General features: G+C 39.8%; 1 pseudogene; it reads right to left on the bottom strand.

Moving 5' to 3' along the window:
* Positions 1–8,613: 8,613 nt before the first annotated feature.
* On the bottom strand, positions 8,614–9,369 carry LOC124993010 (tropomyosin alpha-3 chain-like; annotated as a pseudogene).
* Positions 9,370–10,158: the final 789 nt, after the last annotated feature.

The following is a 10,158-nucleotide window of genomic DNA, read 5'->3' as shown; positions in this document are numbered from 1 at the left end:
ATCTTAGACCTGCTGAATCAGACACTACATTTTATCAAGATCTCTGGAGTGATTTGCTTACCTGCCTTACACCACTTCCAACCAAGTGACAACCCTGCCTATAACTATAGTCACAGAAGTTCCTGCCTTATTAGGCAGCTCAAATCCCTTTTTCTTCCAAAACATCCTAGCCAATATTAAGATTCATTTGGGAACATTGCTTTAATGATAACTCTCTTTTGCTCAAATGAGTCTTTCAATGTCCAAAAGCATTAGTCCAGAATCTGTAACCACAATTCCATCCTCATTTTCAATCTTCTCTCTTTGGTGCCTCTATTACAACAAAATTGGTCAACCTGTGCTGCATAATAACTTTAGTAGTTTATTCTTTCAGGAACCTGGTCCACAACTCTCTTCCTCTCTGGAAGTCTCTTTCTTATCTTTCTGCTCATATTGATTCTATGCATTCATGATACCCCCACTTCCTGATTTGACAGTTGGCATAACATGCTTGCACTATTTTGACTGGTTTTATTATTTAGGTGTGCTGAGACCAATAGATCAAAGATGATTGCCTCTAAAAGATAAGTTTGTGAATCATAATTTCCAAGAAGAGGCGTCATGTCATGTTATGGAGGTGTGCATATGAGGAAGAATCACAGTCGGGAGGCAGAGAAAGAGGGGAAACTCATAGTCAAGAGCTTTTATTGTGGTTTCTGTGGGAAGAAACAGGCAAGGCAGAGTAAGCATGTTTAGGATTGGCTAGTTTAAATAATTTTGGTGGGTTCTAGGGTATAGGGGATATCCTACTTGTGTGGTACCTGAATCCAGGGTAATGTAGACCCAAGGCAAGTGGATGGCAGCCTGGAGTATGAGTCTAATAAAGAAGGTGGAAGTGTCAGCTCTGGGTTGGTTGGTTTGCTTTTGGAAGAAACACTCAGGCCAAGCGATTTACTCTCTCTAGGAACTGAGTAGCCATGGGAGGGGCAGTCCCTTTAGGGTCAGTCAAAGTTCCAGATATCAAAGCATCAGAATGCAGAAAATAAAAGACTCGGATAATACACTCCCTAAGAAACTTAGGAGTACCTTTGTCATAGTCTGTGGCAGGAACATTTGTCTTGTGCTTTCTGTGGGAGGCTGAGAGAGAAAGTTGACAATTCAATCATTCTGCAGGGGTACCTCTAGCTTATATTCTCAATGATAACAATGCCCCAGGGCATCAGGAGCACAAAGGAAGATTAATGAGAGAAGCCAAAGTCACCAAAAGCAAGTCCATCTCCAAGCATTTCTCTTACTCTTCTACAGTAAAGCTAGAGATGCTTTCTAGAGATTGTATCCTGGCTTTAATTTATCAACCAAAATGTCTGAAAATGATAAAACTGGTAGGCTCGTGCCTACCAGTCACATGATGACTGTGAGTTCAGCACACAGGACATCTCCTTTGAGGTTCCAACAATGCCAAATTACTGATTTTTCTGGGAAAAAAATCAAAGTGCCTCAGCAGCCTGGTGTGTGTCCTTACAAAAAGCTTGGCAAGATTTGCTGGTTTGTAATGGAGCACAGGATGTGTGCACACACTCATAAGCACACACACATGCTTAGGCACATGTGTATTATGCACACTGGCAATACTCTTGCCTAGGTTTCAGTCAGGATGTTTGAACCAAATGCAATTGCCTTTCCTTTCCCTTCAGTCCATTGGAAGAACCACGTTATTCCAGTTAATAACTGTGCTGGGGCTGAGAACTGAAATCAAAGAAATTTATTTTACTTACATGTTTTGCCTATGTTTAAATTCTGGGCTCTCTCTTGCAGGAAACACTGGAAAACTGTTTAGCCAACAGGATGGTAGGGAATCTGTAATATAAGGGAATGTGGCAAAGATTGCTTAGGTTCTTGTTCAGCTAAGACTCACAGGCAATATCTTAGAGAAGTGAAAAAGGACAGGCATGGATTATTCAAAATAGCAAATCATCCAGAATCTGTTTTTATAATGCAAAATTGCTGCTCCAAACTCATGTCTGGCCACATAAATCAGTGGTAGAGCACTTGCCTAGCATGTGCGAGTCCCTGGGTTCAATCCTCAGCATTAAACAAAAACAACAACAACAAACAAACAACAAAAAAAAAAAACAGTGAAAATTCATATCTTTCTTCTGGTGATTCCTGACTGCCCATTTACACACTAGTGAGTTGCGGGGAAGCTGATTAAAAGTGCTGTGTTTCTAGAAAGATCTGTCACCAGTGGTGATAGGGTGTAGGTGACTGGCTATTCCATCATACAATCCCCAGTTAACACTACATGGAGGTATTTTTCTCTTGGCTTGTCAGATTCTTAAATGTCTTATGTGAAGAGGAGGCTGCAGGCATAGACCTAATTGAGTTCTAGGTGCAAGTGGTAAGATAAGCTGAAGGTCATATCGTTCAACATGCACTAGTTTCTCCACTCAACTGTTTTCCCCCGTGCTATTGGGGACTGAACCCAGGTTCTCGCACATGCTAGGCAAGTGCTCTACCACTGAGCTATATCCCCAGACTTTTCTAATATTTCTATTTTTGAGACAGGGTCTCTTAAGTTGCTTGGTTGCTGAGATTGACCTAGAACATGAGATCCTCCTGCCTCAGCCTCCCTAGTAGCTGGGATTACAGGTGTGTGCTCCATTCACTGTTCAGGAGATAGTTGTTGTTTTTTTTTTCCCCACCCCAGTCATTGGTCATCTAGCCCTCTACCCTAGAAAGTAAACTTCTCAGCTTCTCTGACAATGATGAGGAGAGGGCCTGACTGCATAAGTCAGAGAAGACCAAAATGTTACCTGTTCCCTGGACCAAAGGCAACAAGTTTGTATATATTATAGGCATGTTTTTCTTGAGTTCTTAAAAATGTATATTTTTGTTTCATGTATTTCGACTTAAACATACACATGGTAGTATGTTTCTTAATTTTTTATTTTTCTCATTCAGTATCATGTTTTTAACATATGACCATGTTACTCTATCTGCATATCATGATTTATATATTGTCTTATTCCTTTGCATTTCCTTTGGTTGTGGTTGTAATTGATTGGAATTCCATATAATTATTCTTTCTTAAAATGTGTGCAAGATGTAAAGTTAACATCTTTACAATTCTCATTTAGGTTTTTTAAAATGGGTCAAGAGATTGAAATTTTCTCAACAAATTGAGTGCGAAAATCTCCCAGATTTTTGTTATTTCACCCCAATCTTTTACAACTACCTTACCCCACATCTAGTTCAAGTAACTTTTTCATTCACTTTTGTATTCCTTTCCTGGACATTCATAGCTTTTTATTAGCAAGGATAATTTTATTTTATGTTTATTAGAATAAATTCTGGCAAAATTTTATTTTGATAAATCATTGCAAGAGCAAGTAAAACTAACTTAATCCAGTGTGAGGGTAAACATTTCAGAATATTGATAATCATACAAATCAGCTGGAGGGAGGCTCATACCAGCACTTCAGAAAGCAGCAAGTATTCAGCAGACTGTGGGCATCAGCTGGAATATTTTGCACACGATCGTGAGCCTTAGGTGATCCAGAGAGCCATGAACTCCTACCATAGTTCTTATTTACTTGCTTGTTTCTGAAAACACCCTATTAATCTGACTTTTCTTGTCTGATGTGTTTAGGTCTTTGTGTGCCTAAATAAGAGTAACTCCTCAATAGATCAGGATGGAAGAGACTTCAAAACAGGTCACTGGAGAACTGGATGGAAGATACCAGGTAATGTTGTTGCCAGATATATTTATTCAAAATTTGTGACACCCAAGGTCTTTCAAGTCAAATCTCTTCTCACAACTATAATTTAAAATAAGTTCATGATTAAAGAACCAAAAAGCAAATAACACAAGGCTCTAGGTTGCTATGATCAGCCACCACCTAGGCAGATTCATCTTCCCAGCCTGTATTCCCTGGGGCAGTTTCTAAGTCACTCAGGTTAATCCTCATGCTCTTTCAGAAAACTGCCCTTAAATGACACAGAGACTCTTTCACTCAAGAAATATAAAACACCGTGTGAACATTATCTCATTCACTTTTCAAAATGTCTGTGAAAGGGCAAATGACAAATGGATGCTATACAAGGAAAGAAACTGAGGCTCAGAGAGGATATTGGCTAATTTAAGGCCATGGCACAGAGGTAACAGGAGTTGTTATGGTTTAGATATTAGGTGTACTCCAAAAGCTCACGTGAGAGACAACGTAACACACAGAGGTTGAATGATTGTGTATGAGAGTCTTAACCCAATCAGTGGATTAATCCCCTGATGGGATTAACTGGGTGATTACTGAAGGTGGGTAGGGTGTGGCTAGAGGAGGTGGGTCATGGGGGGTGTGCCTTTTGGGTGTATATTTTGTATCCGGTGAGTAGAGTCTCTCTTTCTGCTTTCTGAGAATCATGTGAGCTGCTTCCCTCCACAACACTCTTCTGCCATGAGGTTGTGACTCACCTTGAGCCCTAAGGAAAGGAACTGGCAGTCTATGGACTGAGACCTCTGAAACCATGAGCCCCAAATAAACTTTTCCTCCTCTAAGGCTGTTCTTGTCATGTCTTTTAGTCACAGGAGTGAAAAAGCTGACTAAAACAGGAGTTGGCTGGCAGGAGTGTGGTGCTTTTTTTTTTTTTTTTTTTTTTAAGAATTTCAGTAACTCAGCAGTTTCTTTATAAAGTTATAGAAACTTTTATTCAGTCCTTTGGTCCTAAAATTGTCAGAAATCTGTATTTAAGAGTACCTGTAGGGCTGGGGAGATATCTCAGTTGGTAGAGTGCTTGCCTTGCAAGCACAAGGCCCTGGGTTCGATTCCCAGCACCACAAAAAAAAAAAAAAAAAAAAAAAAAAGAGTACCTGTAAAGAGTATTTTCATGAATCTAGTTACAACACTTCCAGAGAGAAATCAAATAACTGTTTATGGGGAAAAAAAATATGACTTAGGACATATATGATCAAAATCTGATAAAATTTAAGTAATTGACCAAAAAAATTCAGTTATTTTCCTTGCATACAGCATTTAAAGTTAACCAGAATCAACTAATATCATCATACTAGAGCTATCAAACATCTAAAATTTTATTTATGCTCTAAAATATTCACATTGTCTCCATATCCATGCCAATATAACTTTTAAAAGATTTGTAATTACTATATTATTTGACAATCCCATAGAACTTGACATAGCAAATTAGCCTGATTAGTTTAATATCTTCTTTCTTTTTCAGGCATTATTTAACTTATTTTATTTTTTAAAATTTTTGTTCTCATTAGTTATACATGACAATAGAATGCATTTTGACAAATATCCATAAGTGGAGCATAACTTCTCACTCTTCTGGTTGTACATGATGTAGGGTCACAAGGGTCATGTAGTCATATATGTGCATAGGGAATTAATGTCTGATTCATTCTATTATCCTTTTATTCCCATACCCCCTACTCTAATATCTTCTTTTTGTAAAATGAACCTTTGAGGAGTTCTGGGTTTCTCTGGAATGTCCCAAATTTACTTTCAGTACAAGATAACTTAATTTTTAGCATTGTTCCTGGGAATGCCTGCCAAACAAAGTGATTAAAATATGATCAATGAACACTGTGAAATAATATTCATTCAAAAATTGTAACAACTAAGATACAGTGCACCTTTTTTGTGTTTTTACAGACTGCATTTTGATTCATTATACACAAATGGGGTACAACTTTTTGTTTCTATGGTTGTGCACAATGTAGATTCATATCATTCATGTGATCATATATGTACATAGGGTAATGATGTCTGTCATTTGATGGAAAGACTCTTACTATTTCACTTACAAAAAGCAAAGGGAAAATAAATGCATGGAGACACTGAAGCATGTTTGTGACATTGGAGTCACAATTCTTTTTATTTTAACCTAGCACCAATAAAATAAGAGCAGTTGATAGAATCAATGTTGAAGCTGCCTTTTCTCTTCAGGAAAAAGAAGATATTACTATTTTACTGTTTTTAATTGATCAGATGTGGTGTGAGAGTCTCAAAGGAATAAAGGGACAAGAAGCACATAGCTTATGATGCTCTTCCGGCACTCTAGAATAATTCTTGGCACATGTTACCTTCATCTACCAATGATGAGCTAGCAAACAATCAACTCAAAAGGACACAGGAATTTATATTCCAAAGGAAAGAAAATGTAATCTAAAAATAATCATCCTCTCATTTCCAAGAAAGTTTTTACTAAATTTTACATTGACATCGGGTCACAAAGAAAATCTGTTTCCAAAGAGGAAGTCAATATTTATATTTTGGGTTTATTTGAAACTAAATTGAGATCAAATTAAATAGAAATCAAATCTATTTTCTCATGTGGCATGGCCTGGATTTGAGTCTAAGCTGTGTTCTCATCTTAAAACCTATTTGTTTCTTGGGATAGCCAAGGAACTGGTGTCTATGACTCCGAAGACTTCTGCTTGGAAGAGGGGCTCCCTCATTCTAAGAGAAGACTAAATATAAAATGCTTCTGTTTGCTTAGAAAATGGGACAGGATATGAGAGGAAGGAATCTCCCTCCAATGCAGGGTGAGACACTAAAGCCAGAGGCAACATGATGTGGAGAGCGGTGACTGAGATTGGGGGTCCCTGATTGCTTCATGGTTCTGGAGCTCCTGCTGCCTGGGAGTATTTCTGTGCAGGATGGCCAGTTGCTATGGTGATGACCTGCCCAAAGAGGCTCTGTGCAAGAGTTTTTATCAGTTTTGATCTTGATCTCAGGCACAAAGCTCCAGGGGATAAAAGAATTCTAGCATGACGAGACAACTACAATATTTCACGAGCGCTGCTACTTCCAAGCTTGCCCACTTCACAGTAACTTTACACAATGGGCTTCCTGAGTGCTGTAGGAAGCTCCAAGCATTGCAGCAGTTAAATAGCTACAAGAATGTTCCTAGCCCTGTAACTTCCTTTCTTTTTTTTTTTTTTTGTTTTTTGTTTTTTTGTTTTTTTGAAGGGACTGGTTCTTTATTTCAAAAAGACACTTGTCAATATTCAGTATCAAAACAGTTGCACTATTGGTTTCTCTTTCTCCAACTGGCCCCAAAGAGACCACAACAAAGGAGAGTACATTTTAAGCCAATAAGCTGCAGGATGTACACCTAACAGACCTCACAGAAACCTCATCTAAAAGTGGGGATTGGGTTGTGAAAGAAACTTTGAAAGATCAGCACACTGCCAGCCCAAGACTATAGGACTCTCACAGTCAGATGGGGTGGCCAGGTACCCCAGCCCCAAAGATGCAAAGTTTCAAAATAATATAAAATTCAAAAAGTTTTGTACACAAGCTATTCAAGATTTTCCAGCACTGACTGACACAAAGCACAATGAGATGGCATTTAGATACAGCAGCTTCAGACCCAGAAAAGGGTGATGAGTTTCATATGGCTAAATCAGTGGCAAAAACCTAATTTTCTCTTTCTTTCTTTCTTTCTTTCTTTCTTTCTTTCTTTCTTTCTTTCTTTCTCTCTCTCTCTCTCTCTCTCTCTCTCTCTCTCTCTCTCTCTCTCTTTCTCTCTCTCTCTTTCTCTCTCTCTTTTTCTCTCTCTCTCTCCCTCTTTCTCTTTCTCTCTCTCTCTCTCTTTCTCTTTCTCTCCCTCTTTCTCTCTCTCTCTCTTTCTCTCTTTTCTTTCTTTCTTTCTTTCTTTCTTCCTTTCTTTCTTCCTTCCTTTCTTTCTTTTTTTTTCAAGGAGGCAGGAGAGCAATTAAGTGGTCACCTCAAGATTAAGGGGCCCATGATCCATTCTGTGAACACTTGGAAGGGAGTAGAGATGGGAGAAAAATTTGGTCTCAGGGCTAAGGATATGGCTCAATGGTAGAGCATCTGAGGAACATGCAAGAGGCCCTGGGTTCAATCCCCAGCACCACAAAAACAAAAAGTCTCAGAGGTTTCCTCACCATCTTGATTTGGTCATTTCTGATGAAAAATAATAATAATAATAATAATAATAATAAGTAAAAAATAAGAATAAAGTTGTCTAAAGATACCTTAAAGTTAAAAACAAAACAAAACCTGAATAGCATGGTTTTTGTTTTTTGGCTAACTCCTCTTGGAATCACCTTTCTGATTTGACTGGTACTTTGCACAGAGCAATGAGGTTCCTATAGTACAGTCTTTCCCTGGGCTCTGTTTGGCTTTCAGTAAGGCAAGCCCATTCCTCTTTTCCTCCTCTACAGAGAGGGCAATTGGGATTAGGCTGGAAAGTTACCTTCCAAAAGTGAGAAAGGAATTAGATTGCTGCTTCAGAGCTATGAAATTATTTGGAATGTTTTACAAATGGTTACTGTAACAACAAAAAAAGTAATTACAAAATGTGTACCTCACAACATGCTTTTAAAGACACTTTGTGTTGTGCTCACATTCCCTTAAATGTTGTTCCCAAAAGTGCTCAGCCTTTAGCCCAGCTGGAATCTTCTGGGAAGAGGCAGAGACAGTTTGGTGAAAAAGACAAGGGGGTGGGGGTTGAGGGGGTGTTGAAAGGAGAAAGCAGCCTTCCAGTTAAAGATCAGCCCTCAGTTTCAAGGTCAGCTTCAGGCTGGCTGTCCTCAGGTGGTCAGGGTCAGAGGGAGGAGCAGCAGCAGGGCGGGACTGGGGAGCTCTACATCTCATTCAGGTCAAGCAGAGTCTGGTCCAGCATCCTTTGTGTACAGAGGTGCTCCTCTTTGGTGCATTTCAGTTTATCTTCCAAATCATCAATTGTCTTTTCCAGTTTGACTACTGATCTCTCAGTAAACTCAGCACAGGTCTCTGCCTCCTTGAGTTTATCAGTAAGAATCTTTATTTCTTCCTCATATTTGTCTTTTTTTGAGAGTACTTTTCTTTAGCAGCATTCAGACACTTCAGGTTCTGGTCCATCAGTCTGATCTGCTCATCCATCTCTCGGCAACAGGATTCTGCCAGCTCAGCTTGTTCCTCTGTGCGTTCCAAGTCTCCTTCAATAATCACTAACTTACGAGCCACCTCTTCATACTTCCTATCTGCTTCTTCTGCAATGTGCTTAGCTTCTTTGAGTTGGATTTCCTGGAGTTCCATTTTTCTTCATCTTTTAGGGCACGGTTTTCAATAACCTTCATACCTCTCTCACTCTCATCAGCAGCTTTTTCTGCTTCCTTCAGCTTTTGCAGGGCAGTAGCTAGACGCTCCTGAGCAGAGTCCAGCTCCTCTTCAACTAGTTGGATCCTATGGTTCAAGGAGGCGACCTCAGCCTCAGCCTGTTCCCGGCCCGCCTTTCTCCCTCAACTTCCCGTTGGAGGCGCTCAGCCCTCTCCTCAGCATCATGAGCTTGCTGCTGCAGAACCTGGATCTTGCGCTTCACCGCCTCCACGGTGGTGATTCTGGCCATGGTGCCCACCCAGCCGCTCCTCGATATCCGCCTTCTGCCTCAGCCCTGTAACTTTCTAGTGCACAAAGAACAATGCCTCTATAGTCCTTAAAGTCTTGATTATGAGACCCTATAAAAATAAACTTGTTGGGCCAGCTTGTTAGTCACCATTTCTCCATCAGGGGGCAGTGTTCCACCTGAAAGATCCCAGTTTTCTCTCAAAATCGATGTGTGTGTTTTTTTTCTTAATCCCCCATCACCCCTCACTGGTTTCTCAGGTTCAGCTGTGCAGGTTGCAGCAGCATGGAGCCAGGATGGTTGGAAGCAGAGTCACCATCTGATATGGTAATGATGTATTGTCATGGGAAGGCATTGGTGCTCATCATGATGTAAAATGCAAGATTTTAATATCATTGCAGAAAGAAATGGAACTGCCTTATATTGTAGTTTCACATTTCATACTGTACATTGTCATATTTCACATTTTTAATAGATGCATTTTGTTTTCACTTTAAGACAAACCTTCTCTGTGAAGGGATAGATTGTAAATACTTAAGCTTTGGGTGTCATATAGGTCTCTGTAGCATGCTATTCTTTTTTGTTCTTGTTGCTTTTACACCATTTTAAAACTATAAAACCATTCTTGGCCCACTGATCAAAGAAAAACAGGCCTTGGGTCAGTGCTTGCTCTAAGACATTAGGCTTTGTGTTGGTATTTGGGGAGCATGCTGTGATGGGAGAGGGGCGGGTTGGGGGTGGGTGTGCCTTGGTTTTCCATCCTTCCCCCTCAACTCCCCCCCTGTGCCCTGGTGGTTGCTGCTG

Source organism: Sciurus carolinensis, chromosome 9 (assembly GCF_902686445.1).
Source record: "Sciurus carolinensis chromosome 9, mSciCar1.2, whole genome shotgun sequence".
Classification (NCBI taxonomy): domain Eukaryota; kingdom Metazoa; phylum Chordata; class Mammalia; order Rodentia; family Sciuridae; genus Sciurus; species Sciurus carolinensis.
The sequence above is the reverse complement of the archived record's forward strand: the minus strand, read 5'-3'. Positions and strand labels throughout refer to the sequence as shown.